General features: G+C 39.5%; 1 long non-coding RNA gene across 2 annotated transcripts; it reads right to left on the bottom strand.

Annotated features, from left to right (window-relative positions):
- Window positions 1-11,965: 11,965 nt before the first annotated feature.
- On the bottom strand, window positions 11,966-14,738 carry LOC140626193 (uncharacterized). Of its 2 annotated transcripts, none has more exons than XR_012025392.1 (3): window positions 14,391-14,738; window positions 13,911-14,072; window positions 11,966-12,103 (listed from the first exon to the last, which is right to left on the bottom strand). It is a non-coding gene; the product is annotated as an uncharacterized lncRNA (long non-coding RNA). The 2 variants fall into 2 exon arrangements; XR_012025391.1 differs by having other exon boundaries at window positions 13,921-14,072.
- Window positions 14,739-15,424: the final 686 nt, after the last annotated feature.

Raw genomic sequence — 15,424 nt, 5'->3', positions numbered from 1 at the left:
TGGTTAATTAGAGCATCTTCTAGTAAAAACCTTGATATGGCTGACTGAACTTTAAGTAGCAAAATGGCAACTTTTACAAGATAATGCTGAACACAAAAATTCCTGAGACAGAGGAAACTACTTGGAAATATTTCTCTCTGAATTAATTCAAAATTGTGCAGCGTTTTCTAATGTTTATTATTTCTCCCTTCGGAATGGAAGATGGAAAGAGTAACCACTAGAATTTTATTAGAATGACTGAAAAAATATTTCTTAAAATAATTTGTTTACAAAGGGAAAGAAGTACATGATATTGGTAGCATAGGAAGGAAAGAACGGAGGGAGAGAGGGAAGGAGGCAAGAAGAGAGGGAAGCAAACCAACAAAAAGAAAAACAGCGTATCTATGAATTAACTCCAGATGCCACTATAGGTACTCCCAATTCATTCATGAAACTTCCAGAAGCATTTCTGTAATTGAATGGACTACCACGGTCAAGGGAACTTCCATCGTATCTTTGTCCAAAGGCCAAACTCCTCTAAGGAGATTTAAGACATGCCCTTAGGGTAGCGTGCAGGGGTAAAGAACAAGACTGTTTGCTTATTTGTCCCTAACACTGTAAAAAGCCCCCCTTCTCGAGAATATAATCTTTCAATATGCAGGAACAAGGGGGAAGAGAGAAAAGAAAAAACAGTAACGTCTCAGCAGCTTGACTGTGTACTTGAGAAAGACTCGACAGGAGACACAGTACATCATGTCAATTTATTTTAAAACCAAAATTCTGATGTATATGGAGACGACATGCTGAAATGCACTGAGCTCATGCTTAAGTGACTTCCCATCATGTTTGTCTGGACACTACCCCTTTTTAAAGTCTTTCTCTGCCTCCCATTTGCTCTACACTCAACAGGGAGAAACTCATATCCTTTGCAGAACTGACATAAAACACCTAAGCAAATATATAACAAGGCCCAGGGCCTCACCGGCCATGGGGGTAAAATTCCTCAGCAGGTCCTCCCTTTGTGATTTTGCACACCTCATAGTAAGGACCTCCAATAACCAAATGGGCTCACAGGGAGAATTGCCAAGGCCTGAAGGGGAAGAAGGCCACCGCCACCCTGCACACAGGGGATTTGGAAGAGGGGTGGCAGAGGGAAAGAAAGGTGGCAGTATTTAACCGCTTCAGTTCTAGAAAACTCAATCCATCCCTCCCACCTCCCACCACCATCACCACCTCTTGCTCAACACAAGCTTCAAAGGAGACAGGGGAAGGGATGGCCCACAGGCAGTGAGGCCGAACACAGCCTCCAGTTCTGGAGGCCACCTGGCTTGCCAAAGAGCTGTCAACTCGTCCCCTCTGCGGTGGGGCTTCCATGTTGCCCCAAACAAAGACAGGTTGCTGGCTAACCAGAGCCTTTGAGCCTTGGAGTTCCCACTATCAGTGCTTTTTCCCCCCTCTTATTCTGTCTTTCTCCAAACTTTGAAGATAATGACTCTTAAACATTTGCAAATAATTAGAAGGTGCGGCTGCCAAGGAAAAGTGAGTATTTTCCTTTTAAATGGGAAGAGTAGGTGCTTTGCCCTTCACACATCTCTAATTATATCCCATGTGCTTATTTGGTCTCTGATAAACTGATCTGGCCCTGGTAGGAAAACCACACCTAGGGACTAATGAGTCCCTCCTGCAACAATAATAGCCATTAGGAGGCAAGTAGCTGAGTGTCATCATGAGTCAATTATTTATCATTTACTGACAACTTCGTCCTCAACTTGCTTTGCAGTTTCAATTCATTAACAATTGAGGAGAGGGGAGTGTATATTCCTCTATTTAAAAAAAAAAAAATGTGATTTAAAAATGTGTTATATGCTGTCCCCTTTTTGATGATATATTTAAACAACCTGACCAAGGGATACCTGGGTGGCTCAGTAGTTGAGTGTCTGCCTTTGGTTCAGGTTGTGATCCTGGCATCCTGGGATCGAGTCCTCCATCGGGGTCCCCATGGAGAGCCTCCTTCTCTCTCTGCCTAGGTCTCTGCTTCTCTCTCTGTGTCTCTCATGAATAAATAAATACACCCTTAAAAAAAACTTGGCCTAAAAGCACTATGTCTACCTTCATTCTTACTACTCTTCACAGTGTATGTGTTTGTGTGTGTGTCATCAAAGGACACCTGCATTTGAAATGTGAGCAATTCTTTATTCACCACTGCTAGTGGAAAAGGGGTTAGAAGAAGAAAATATATAAATAAACCAATCAATGGGATAAACCCTGTCACCCATAAGAACCATCCAACAGCTACCCTCCAGGATAAATATAAAAGTGATGGGTTGGCTTTTTCAATCATTCTCCCCCTTGACTGATGGATCTCTCAGGGTAGGAAATAAACAGATGACGAAATGGTCAAAAACGATCAAAAACAAGCAAAAGGCCAACCTTGGAGGATGCACACAATTATCGCACTGCTGTGAGTTTTGTATCCTCCCCCACCCAAGAATTCACATTGTTAGCTTACTTCATCAAGCCTCTCCTTATTTAAATCTTCTCTTTCTTTTTGATATTACCTAACTCCATTGTGTGTACCATGCAGGCCAAATGCCTGTCTTTCGGGGGAGTAGGAATGGAAGGGTGAGAGGGTGAAAGAAGCCACGATTTCTTCATGAACTCTCTGTCTATACCCCCTAGCCACTTGTTCCTCTTCTACATTTATCATCGCCTGTCTTGTAGTGAGTTATTTATGTGCCTCTTTCTTCACCCGGCAGAGCTCGATTACACTGAGATTAGTATCCCCAGCTGAATCTTCTAAGTTTCTCTCTTTTTCTCTGGATGCTCCCATATTTCTGAGCATCACAGGCTCCTGGCTTCTCTGGAACAATTGCTTTCCTTATCCAGCGTCACTTCCTAAAAGTTGCCCCAAACCCATCCCATCATTAAAATTTCTTAGAGAATTCTTGGACCAATGGGCTTGGGAGCAGAGGGTAAAAAATGCAAACCCCTGGCAGAGATATTTCTGTGTTTGTTTGGGACAGATGGGCATCAGGATGAGCCCATACCCTTTTCACATGTGCTGTCCTGCACAAACTTGATCCCTGTAGGCATGTCGATCTTACCTGGATTTCTCAGACCTCATTTAGATCAGGTTGTGTGCGAAGAGGTTGGTTGAGTGTTCAGAGGAAGAGGCCCCGGAGGCTTCCAGAAATTTTCTATTCCTAGAATGTCAGCTTGATGTTTCCTAGTGTCTTGAACCAGCCCGTCAAAAGGTAATGCATGTGTATTTCAAGCTATTTCCTCCATTTGTCTTAATTTTAAAATACGTGTTAGCATGTCACATAGGTCTGCTTCAAGATATCCCAACTCTTTCTTCAAAGAAGTTGAACAAATTCTATACCACTCACTATCTTCATTAATTTAGGAAAAGAATACACTCCCCAGGGGTGGCTGGGTGGCTCAGTCAGTCAAGTGTCTACCTCCACCTCAGATCATGATCCTGGGGTCCCAGGAGGGAGCCCTGTGTTGAGCTCCCCATTCTGTGGGGAGTCTTCTTCTCCCTCTCCTCCCTGCTTATCCGCTCTCTCGCTATCTCGGTCTCTCTCTCTCTCAAATAAATAAATTCTTAAAAAAAAAAAAAAAGAATATACTCACCAAAGCAATAAGACGAAGAAAAGAAAGCAAATAGACCCATTTCAAAGGTGTCATTTAAAGGAATAATTAGCATAAAAAGAATTTCCTTATTAAAGTATAGAAGCACTTCAATAAATGCATTTTAAAGGATAAAGCTACTGCAAAATATAAATTAACCAACATAATAATACACTTTTGTATCTCTGAAAGGTTTTATGGATTTTTAAGATTTTTCCCAAAAACCCCACAATTCGAACATTAATACTAGCCTCTAAACATGAAATTCATGGACTAGATGCCAGCATGTGAAGCTGAGCACAGATAAAAAACAGGAGGTCGGACTTTTACCTATACATTTAAACATTTTTATTTCCTTCTATGGACTATCTTAGCTTTTATCCCACATCTGTGGATTTTAACTGTTTCAAAATTTTTATCTAAGAACGCAGTGGAGAAGTTGCTGTAATTTTCCAAAGATTTTTTTTTTTAGACCTTATATAACAAATGTTTCCATTTTATTCTGACAGCACGGGAAGGCATTTTCCAGCTTGACTTTTAGAGAGTTTGTTCAGACTGATAGGGAGGATTTTTCTCTTTCCATGCTTTTTTCCCAACCAAAGACCATCTTTGACCTACCAGAAAGAAACCGAATTGAAAAATGCAAATTTTAGCATCTCACTCCATCAAATTGGGACAACTTGGTTTTCAGGTTTGGTAAGAACAATATACAATTTGGGCAACTCAGGCAATATGCACCTTGCTACATTAGAAAAAGGAATTTCCAAGACCCTCAGTAAAATTTTGCCTTAGGTTTGCATGCATATATATTAAATACATATATGCAATAAATGAGACTGTTAATCCAATAGACGTGAAGAAATAAAACATTACATTAACTTTAAGAAAGTATAAATAACAGATCTTTCTGTTCAAACGGATGTTTTTTTCCTCCATCTTCAAACAGAGGATGTTCTATCTTTATCTATAATAGCCCCTTTCAGAGAGAGATTTAAAAAAAAAAAAAAAAGGTTTATTTACTTGTCCTAGACAGAGAGAGAGAGAGTTCATGTGCACATGCAGTGGGGAGGGGCAGAGGGAGAGAGAATCTAAAGCAGACTCCACATTCAGTGTGTAGCTGAACTCAAGGCTCAACCCTGAGACCACGACCTGAACCGAAACCAAGAGTTGGATGCTTAGCCCCCTGTACCCCCAGGTCCCCCCAGAGAGACCATTTATAATGAAATACTGGTGAGCACCTCAGCCTTATCTTTATGTCCTACTATTAGATTTAAGACTCTCCCTGCCTTGCTGGAGGCAAGAGAAGAGAGACAGTTTCTGACAAGTAGATGGGCAATCCATTGTGCAAAGAAAAGTGAGAGCCAACTTGAATATAAAGTAGGTGGATAAGTAGAAGGGTGGGAGGTAAGGAAGAAGGAAGGAGAAGAGAAAGAGCTTTGCAAGCAGGAAATTATATAAATAATTTCATACTTTTTTAAAATCTGCTTATTGTCACAGAAATAATAATTATTTACTTCGAAAACTCTACTACTGAAAAATTTTTTGACTATTATTAATTTTCATCTTCTAATTCCAGAAAGGCTAGGCTAGGAACTAGAAATCGTTAAGATTGCCTCCAACTTGGGAGTGCCTGAGTGGCTCAGTTGGCTAAGTGTCCAACTCTTGATTTTGGCTCAGGTCTTGATCTCAGGGTCATGAATGAGGTCAAGCCCCATGTTGGACTCCTTGCTGGGCATTGAGCCTACTTAGAACAAACAAACAAGACAAAGATCCTCTCCAATTTTATTCCTATAGTTACCAAGCTAATTAAAGAGTAACCACTACTCCCACTGATTAAAAGTTAAAACCATAGCCCCTGCTAACTAGATTTCCTATCGTGATCACTTTGCAATAGATACAAATATCAAATCATCATGTTGAAAACCTGAAACTAATATAGTTTCACACGTCAATTACACTTTGAAATACATATATACATACATACGTAAAAACTACATCCCCTTCTAGAAAAGCATTTTGTTTGCCTTCAAATCAATACACACCTGACCAAGAGAACTTACACGATGCTGGAGTTGCAAAACACTCAAAACCAGCAACGTCTTTGGCCTCTATTATGCGGAGCCATTTGTCTTAAAATTGACAACTTGGGCACTTTTCTGATATTGACTGGCTCAGACCCAATCCTGGAACTGCATTTCTACTTCTAAGCATCACAGTGCCTGCCTTCAGGTAGAGTTCATAAGATGCCTTCCATCCTCAGCAAAACCAAGCAACTTTGGTTATTGAACTTTTCTATCCTTGAAATTTGTGTTTTGTTGAAAGCCAGCCTATACAACAGAGCTCCAACCCAGCTTCCTTGTACCAGTTAGAACTTATTTCTCTTCTATAGTCTTTCTGGGCAACCTCTTTCCTTTGAACATTCCTTGATGTTCACACTGACAGAGCTGTGAGGGAGGCTTGTTTAGAGGACCGAGTTCTGAAGCTCGCCCCATCTGATCCTGCCAATGGGAGCCCAGAACGTGGTTCAGAGTACGATATGGCCCAGACTACTTTATATTTTACATGTTGGTTTCATAGGTTCCTTAAGTCAAGATGTAAAAGCAACTATTCTCCAAAATCAGTCTCAAAACCCCGATAATTTTAAAATTCTGTTTAGCGACCTTTCAAAGTTGCAACTTCTAGCATGAAGTCTAGAACACAGAACTCACCATTGAAAAATTAAGATTGTTTTTTTCCTCGTCTGCTATTCATGCTTCTCAAACACACTGTTTTGCTTATGCTTCAGCTCCTGTAGTAATATTGACGAGTCATAGGAAAAAGAAATTGCACAGGAGAAAAAACTCTGGCAAACTGATAGGATGATTACATTACAAGTAAATAATAATTACGCAATGGTGTAGTTTGTGCTAATAAAATGTATTGTGCCTACTGAGCCTACAATTAGCGTCGACGTTTTTAATACCAGTCAAATTAATTTCATAGTTGACATTTGCAGCACAGAGTATCAGTAATTTGCAGTCTTATGGTTGCTAATCCCAGCACCACCTACAGATGCTTAGGAAAATGTTCAGAAGTGTGAACGACATTGAACTAGAACTTTGGAATTCTATTCTTTATAAAATTATTCCGTGGTTTCCTCTTCCTGTATTCTTTTAAAACCCAACAGTTCTTTGCTTCTTGAAGTCCTCTGAGGTATGATAAATAAATAGATGATAAGTAAATAAATAAAAAATCTTGAACACCCTAAGCAGAATCGGATCGCTGCAGACTATTGCTCAAGGTGGCAGGATTTTAGAAATCATGGGTTTGGTTCAGCAAGGTAGATTTATAACAGGTTATCCTTAAGGAAAATGCAAGGGTCCTGGAGCATGACACATGTCCCCTAGAGACTGACAGGTGGGAATGAAACCCTCCGAGCTCCTGGCCAGGTGGATAGCAGAGAAAACTTGCCACTCTTATGGCCTCGGTAGGACAGCGGAGAGTGAATGTTTTTTTTTTTTTTTTAATAAATTAATTTCTTATTGGTGTTCAATTTACCAACATACAGAATAACACCCAGTGCTCATCCCGTCAAGTGTCGCCCTCAGTGCCTGTCACCCATTCACTCCCACCCCCTGTCCTCCTCCCCTCCCACCACCTCTAGTTCATTTCCCAGAGTTAGAAGTCTTTTGTTCTGTCTCCCTTTCTGATATTTCCCACACATTTCTTCTCCCTTCCCTTATATTCCCTTTCACTATTATTTATATTCCCCAAATGAATGAGAACATACACTGTTTGTCCTTCTCCGATTGACTTACTTCACTCAGCATAATACCCTCCAGTTCCATCCATGTTGAAGCAAATGGTGGGTATTTGTCATTTCTAATGGCTGAGGAATATTCCATTGTATACATAGACCACATCTTCTTTATCCACTCATCTTTCCATGGACACCGAGGCTCCTTCCACAGTGTGGCTATTGTGGACATTGCTGCTAGAAACATAGGGGTGCAGGTGTCCTGGTGTTTCATTGCTTCTGAATCTTTGGGTAAATCCCCAACAGTACAAATGCTGGGTCATAGGGCAGGTCTATTTTTAACTCTTTGAGGAACCTCCACACAGTTTTCCAGAGTGGCTGCACCAGTTCACATTCCCACCAGCAGTGTAAGAGGGTTCCCTTTTCTCCACGTCCTCTCCAACATTTGTGGTTTCCTGCCTTGTTAATTTTTCCCATTCTCACTGGTGTGAGGTGGTATCTCATTGTGGTTTTGATTTGTATTTCCCTGATGGCAAGTGATGCGGAGCATTTTCTCATGTGCGTGTTGGCCATGTCTGTGTCTTCCTCTGTGAGATTTTTCTTCGTGTCTTTTGCCCATTTCATGATTGGATTGTTTGTTTCTTTGGTGTTGAGTTTAATAAGTTCTTTATAGATCTTGGAAACTAGCCCTTTATCTGATACATCATTTGCAAATATCTTCTCCCATTCTGTAGGTTGTCTTTTAGTTTTGTTGACTGTATCCTTTGCTGTGCAAAAGCTTCTTACAAGATACTAGCCAATAGGATCCAACAGTACATTAAGAAAATTATTCACCAAGACCAAGTAGGATTTATCCCCGGGACACAAGGCTGGTTCAACACTCGTAAAACAATCAATGTGATTCATCATATCAGCAAGAGAAAAACCAAGAACCATATGATCCTCTCATTAGATGCAGAGAAAGCATTTGACAAAATACAGCATCCATTCCTGATCAAAACTCTTCAGATTGTAGGGATAGAGGGAGCTTTCCTCGACATCTTAAAAGCCATCTATGAAAAGCCCACAGCAAATATCATTCTCAATGGGGAAGCACTGGGAGCCTTTCCCCTAAGATCAGGAACAAGACAGGGATGTCCACTCTCACCACTGCTATTCAACATGGTACTGGAAGTCCTAGCCTCAGCAATCAGACAACAAAAAGACATTAAAGGCATTCAAATTGGCAAAGAAGAAGTCAAACTCTCCCTCTTCGCCGATGACATGATACTCTACATAGAAAACCCAAAAGCCTCCACCCCAAGATTGCTAGAACTCATACAGCAATTCGGTAGCGTGGCAGGATACAAAATCAATGCCCAGAAATCAGTGGCATTTCTATACACTAACAATGAGACTGAAGAAAGAGAAATTAAGGAGTCAATCCCATTTACAATTGCACCCAAAAGCATAAGATACCTAGGAATAAACCTAACCAAAGAGGTAAAGGATCTATACCCTAAAAACTATAGAACACTTCTGAAAGAAACTGAGGAAGACACAAAGAGATGGAAAAATATTCCATGCTCATGGATTGGCAGAATGAATATTGTGAAAATGTCAATGTTACCCAGGGCAATTTACACGTTTAATGCAATCCCTATCAAAATACCATGGACTTTCTTCAGAGAGTTAGAACAAATTATTTTAAGATTTGTGTGGAATCAGAAAAGACCCCGAATAGCCAGGGGAATTTTAAAAAAGAAAACCATATCTGGGGGCATCACAATGCCAGATTTCAGGTTGTCCTACAAAGCTGTGGTCATCAAGACAGTGTGGTACTGGCACAAAAACAGACACATAGATCAGTGGAACAGAATAGAGAACCCAGAAGTGGACCCTGAACTTTATGGTCAACTAATATTCAATAAAGGAGGAAAGACTATCCATTGGAAGAAAGGCAGTCTCTTCAATAAATGGTGCTGGGAAAATTGGGCATCCACATGCAGAAGAATGAAACTAGACCACTCTCTTGCACCATACACAAAGATAAACTCAAAATGGATGAAAGATCTAAATGTGAGACAAGATTCCATCAAAATCCTAGAGGAGAACACAGGCAACACCCTTTTTGAACTCGGCCACAGTAACTTCTTGCAAGATACATCCACGAAGGCAAAAGAAACAAAGCAAAAATGAACTATTGGGACTTCATCAAGATAAGAATGAATGTTTTTATTGTCATTACAGAACAAGCACTGGATGAGAAAAGGAGGCTACCATGTTTATTACGGAATTCTTGGAAGCAAGAAGTCGTGGTGAGTCTATGGGTGGGAAGGGCACTTGTGAACATCAGAATAGATTTTGCTGAATTAGGATGTGTTTCCTGCTTGATCAGAAGAGAGAGTAGGGCTGAACGTACGCAAAGCAAGCATTTTTAAATGTGTCCCAGGATGAAATCATTTGTTTAATTTCCTTCTTGAAGTCACATCATACCTGGAAAAGGCTGGGCAAGGGTGTACCAGTTGGAGCCGATGAACAGTGGGAAGGAATAGCACATCGTCTGCAAAGCAAACTGGTAAAACCTGGAGGTTCTCTAAAAGATTGTGCCTTGAGATGGATTATCTGGAGGGTAGAGCAAGTGCTGATTTTTCCCCTACTGGCTTCCTTCTTCCTCAGTGTCAACATTGTTGCATCAGGACTAGCAGGTGCAGTGGAAAGAGCCCAGAATCTGTAAGCTAAAATTCAGCTCCAAGACTGGCCCTTACTAGCCATTTGACTTTGAGAAAGTGACATACTCTGCCTCAGTTTCCCCCATTCATACTTGGCTCACTTGATTGTTCCTTTCATTCATTGCTATGGGTTATGTTCTCCTTTCCCTTTGTTGGGTGACATTGCTCTGAAGTCAGCTGGCATCTTGTGTGTGATGGATGGGGAGCACTGCCCATAAGATGATTCACTCTCAAAAGCCACAGGATCGCAACTATTCCTGCTTGTTTAAGTTATTGAGACACTTTTTAATAATATTGACACATAAGTGAAAACATTGAAATGAATCTGATTAAAGGTTTTTATACTAATGGCAGATTTTATTTCGGGCTATACTTCAATCAGTGTATGTGCTATTTATCTGAATTAGTAGATTGTTGGTTTTGAGACATTGTTTTTATTAAGTTTAGAATTTTAAAGGTTATTTTGGTCTGGAAAACATAGCACAACTAAAGATAATTTGGTGTGTTTTGGAAACAAATTGCTGCAACATTGGGTGCCCCATAGGACCAAAACCTAGGCACTCTTTTTGCATTATATATATATGATATTTATGTATAATACAATATAATAATTATATGCATGTATATGATATAAATGTAATACAGCATAATAATTACACGTACATAATTATTATATTGTTTTATAATTATGTATATATAATTATGTATACATAGTTACATACTATATATAATATGTATTATGCAATATAATGATGTGTACATCATTATATTGTGATCTATTGCATAATATTTATATATAATACAATATAATAATTATATATACTATATAATATGGTATACAATACAATATGCTACAATATGATAATTATATGTACATAATTATTGTATTTCTTAAAAAGTAAGTTTTTTTTTAAAATACAGGAAACTGCATTTTTTTCCCACAGCACCCAAGCTAATTAAATAAGGGTTGTACTCTGCTTCACATTTTATTTTTATTTTAGTTTTTTGTATTTATTTTTTAATTTTTATTTAAATTCAATTAATTAACATATAGTGTATTATTGGTTTCAGAGGTAGAGCTCAGTGATTCATCAGTTGTATTTAACACCCAGTGTTCATTCCATCATGTGCCCTCCTTCATGCCCATCACTCAGTTACCCTGTCCCCCCATCCTCCTCCCCTCCAGCATCCCTCAGTTTGTTTCCTATGATTAAGAGTCTCATGGTTTGTCCCCTTCTCTGATTTCATCTTATTTTATTTTTCTCTCCCTTCCCTGATGTTCCTCTGTTTTGTTTATTAAATTCCACATATGAATGAGAACATATAATTGTCTTTCTCTGATTGACTTACTTCATTTAGCATAATACCCTCTAGTTCCATCCACATCATTGTAAATGACAAGATTTCATTTTTTGACAGCTGAGTAATATTCCATTGTATATACACCACACCTTCTTTATCCATTCACCTGTTAGTAGACATCTAGGCTCTTTCCATAGTTTTGGTTATTATGGGTATTGCTGCTATGAATATTAGAGTATAGGTATCCCTTCAGATCAGTACAGTTGTATCTTTGGGTAAATATCCAGTAGTACAATTGCTGGGTCATAGGGTTCTGCTCACATTTTAACGTGGAAAATAAAGTACTGGGAAAAATGAAGGCAGAAATACACTGTAGGTCTCTTAACCCCTAGTTCAGGGTTCTTTGTGCTAATTTTTGGATTGTTCGTACCTTTCTCTGGCAATCTTGGCCATCAGTTGAACACAAATGACTTCCCCGTAGAAAGTTGCTTATTTAAAATTAGACTATTAGACACAACAAGTCTCATTGTAGGAAAGTGCTATTCATCTATAGAGGGAGTAACCTAGAGTAAAGCAAACCAAACAAGACTTTGTCAGTGTTACAGTTTATTAGCAACAGCGCCAAGCCAGAACCTAGGTCTTCTTATGTCAAGCCTTTATCTTAGAAGGTTGTCCCCCATGATGTCTTTTTCTTTTTTATACATGGAAGAATCAGTGCATTTCCTTAAATGCCAAACTTTCCCTAGAGAGAATCCGGTGGGTAAAATAAAGTTCAAAACATTGGTTAGTAGTGGACTTGGTTCAGAGTAAATTCATGATATAAATTTATGATATCCCAGTTTAAAACCTTGGTTGTAATGGGTCTTGATATCTTCTCTTATTTTCTACATTTCAATTTCTCATTCTAGCCTAGTACTTTGGACCCCTGAATTTAATTTTTTTTGGAGCTGCCTCTTCAATTTAACTTAATGCCTGACCTTGTCAGCCTTTTCTCTTGATTCTTTATAATAAATGATTAGGATTGAGTGGTAATCCTTCAATGAGAAAAAGTCTACTAAATATACTTATCTTTATCAGGCACTATAATATCTCTGGGCCTTTTACCTGGCATTTCATGCCTTGCCATTTCTGTTCAATGGTTTGTAAAATGGAAAATTTGTGTCTCATGCTTGCCAGACGTTACTGTCCTTAAGTTTTAATGAGTGTCAACAGTGCCCTAGGCACTACACAAAACACCAAAGGAGCACCACCTCTACGTAGTCTATCTAAATAATAGATTGAAGAGCAGATTGCACATGTGGATATATTTTAATCAATCTGCATTTACTGCTGCTGTAAATTACACGAAAACACAGCTACTCCCCAGATGTCATTACCACCCACAATAACCCAATGGGCATTCTCCCACTTTATGTTCTTAACTGTTCCTGAAAAGTTGCACGGAAATCAAATAATGTTGAAAGCTGTCATGGAACCCATTATCCTAAGAAGAACCCTTTTATGAAGCAATAGGTAGCTTATTATTAACTTGCTAAAATTTAGTGTAAGATTCTGGGGTTTTATCCTATAGTCACCTACTTTGAATTCTTGGAAACAAACAATTCATTTTTTTCATTCAACATTATTAAATCCCCACTACAGGAAAGGCAATATAAAACAGAGTGCCTTCTTGCATCAAAATAGTAGAAAAAAGCCGCATATACCCTACAATGCAAGAAGAAAGGATATATCCCCAAAACTGTAACAGCTACTCTAGGGATGCTAGAAAAATTCACAGTGAAAAGAAAACTGACAACAAATTAATAATGCATTTACAGAAATTCAAACATACAAATGAAGGTGACTCATCCTAGAAATTTGTCAAATTTTTAGTGTTTTGTCTCCTGTTTTTGTTTTGTGGGGGGGTTTTTGGTTTGTTTTTTTTGTGGGGTTTTTTGTTTGTTTGTTTTGCCTCGGTTTACCTCTCTGGCAGCTATGTCTCAAGATATTTAAATCTCAAAATAAAATTAGCCAGCATTGCTAGAAAGCACATGACCCATTCGCTCATTCACCAGATACATGGCGTTGCCAGCCCTGCAATGACCGGCGTGAACCAGCTCTTTGGGCCAGCTGGTAAAAGTGTCTGTTAATTTAAAATAACCTGTTTGTTAATTGCTTTCAACCCAAGTGGTTCTGTTCCTGCACTTTGAACCCTAAAGGTAGTTTGGAGTAAATGTGTCTGGGACCAAGAGGTAATTAATGCAAGCAGGCAGCCACGGCGGCAAGAGCCAGGATGGAGCAAGCAAGGCCCAGCCCTGGTGTCTGTGCTCTAAGGAACTGATCCTGCTGGTCTGTTGTTGGAAATTTTTTTTCCCCTTTCCCTTCTGCCGTCTGGTTGCAGGCTACATACAACTGGAACCCTCTGCCAAAGCGGGCTGTCCCCTCAGCCCTCTGGCACACTGTGTTGATCAGTAGATAAAGCCTTCCCAGCGGTCACAGCAGCCGCTGCCATCAACAGAGCCACAGTGGCAAGCGGGCAGCTCTGCAGAGGACTTTAGCTGCCTCTCCACCTGCCATCACCTCCTCGGGTCCCCCAAGGTTCTCCTTGTTTGCTGAGAGTCATGGTGGTTGCTTGACCTTGGGCCCTGCAGCTGGCTGGCTTCCAGAAAGTTCCTCTGATGACAAGGTGTGCTGAAGATTGTGTTCACGGCATTCAGGCAGGGAGCAGGGGGCTGGTGGGAGAAAAACCTGCTGCAGTTACCTACGTACCTGCCCCAGCTCTGCCCTCCTCTGCAGCAATGATGCAATCTTCTGGCTTGTGGCCCCCCTCTCTGCCCAGCACCCCGCATCCAGTGGCAGACCAGACGGTGACCACCTCCAGGGTAAATGAAAGCAGCAACAAATAAAAAGAAACACCTCCCCCCCCCAAAAAAAAATGAACGAAGGAAATGAATCTTTCCAGTCTGTCAAAGCTTCTTTTGCTGCCTGCTGGAAAAAGAAAAAAGAAAAGAAAAGAAGAATTAAAAAAAAAAAAAAAAAAAAAGACTGACCTGCCAGCTATTTAAACATGACTGTAACATTTTAAAACATAGGTGACAGACACAGGTTTTATCTGATTGATGCTTCTCTAACTCTCTGAAGTCCTCAGGCCATCTAGAAAGTTATGTCAATTTATAATTTTCCAGTGACTCTGAGTGTGTGTGCGTGTGCATGTGTGTACATGTGCGTGTGCATATGCGTTCTGAAATAGGGACCTGGCATCAGGGCGACGGTTACTCTAATATTCCCTGGTATGGCTGACAGCAAAAATTGCCCTCAAAGATTGAGCTGAGGTAGAACCAGCCAGACTAGTTTTCCCACAACATGTGCTACACCCTCTGAGAAAAGCTGCTTTTTCTTGGCAAACTCATTTTTGCTTTAATGTAACAGGAAAGCATGTGTCATAATGGAGCGATTATTCTCAGTTTCACCATGGCTGGGAATTGGGGGGTGGGGGGAGATGCTTCAGGAAAATGCTGGAGGAGCTTTCCAGAATCGAACCCAGCATTTTGCCCAAATCATAGATTTTTGGTGAAATATGTGTATCGATACCATACTTTTTATTTAAAGATCCCTCTTTCAAAGGACTCTTAATTATATCTAGTTTTTGAACCTTAAATATAGAGCATTTGGGTTTTTTATCTTCACTCAAAACAAGGATAATACTGGTCTACTCTTCCAATTAAGAAAGAGTGGATGTCAAGGTTCTAAGTCAAGAAAAAATTTGTTTCTATTTTCTAAAAAAAAAAAAAAAAAAAAAAGTTTCCAAAACCCTTTCAAGTATATTTTTTCTGTTTGATCCTTAACAATAACCCTTGTTGTTTTGTCGGTGTGTAAAATGAGACTTGTGTTTTTTTATTTATTTTTTTTTAATTTTTTTAATTTTTTTTTTATTTTAATTTAAATGACACTTACCTTGGCTAATAAATGGTGACACGGGGGTTTAAACACAGCTCTTCTGATTCCAGATGGCAAGTTTCATCTTTGCACTAAAAATTCTCCAGTTTTCCCTAACTTCTCTGGCCTAGCGATGGTGCAGGGCCAG

This window comes from Canis lupus, chromosome 37 (assembly GCF_048164855.1).
Source record: "Canis lupus baileyi chromosome 37, mCanLup2.hap1, whole genome shotgun sequence".
NCBI classification, from domain to species: domain Eukaryota; kingdom Metazoa; phylum Chordata; class Mammalia; order Carnivora; family Canidae; genus Canis; species Canis lupus.
This window is presented reverse-complemented; position numbering and strand designations above follow the sequence as displayed.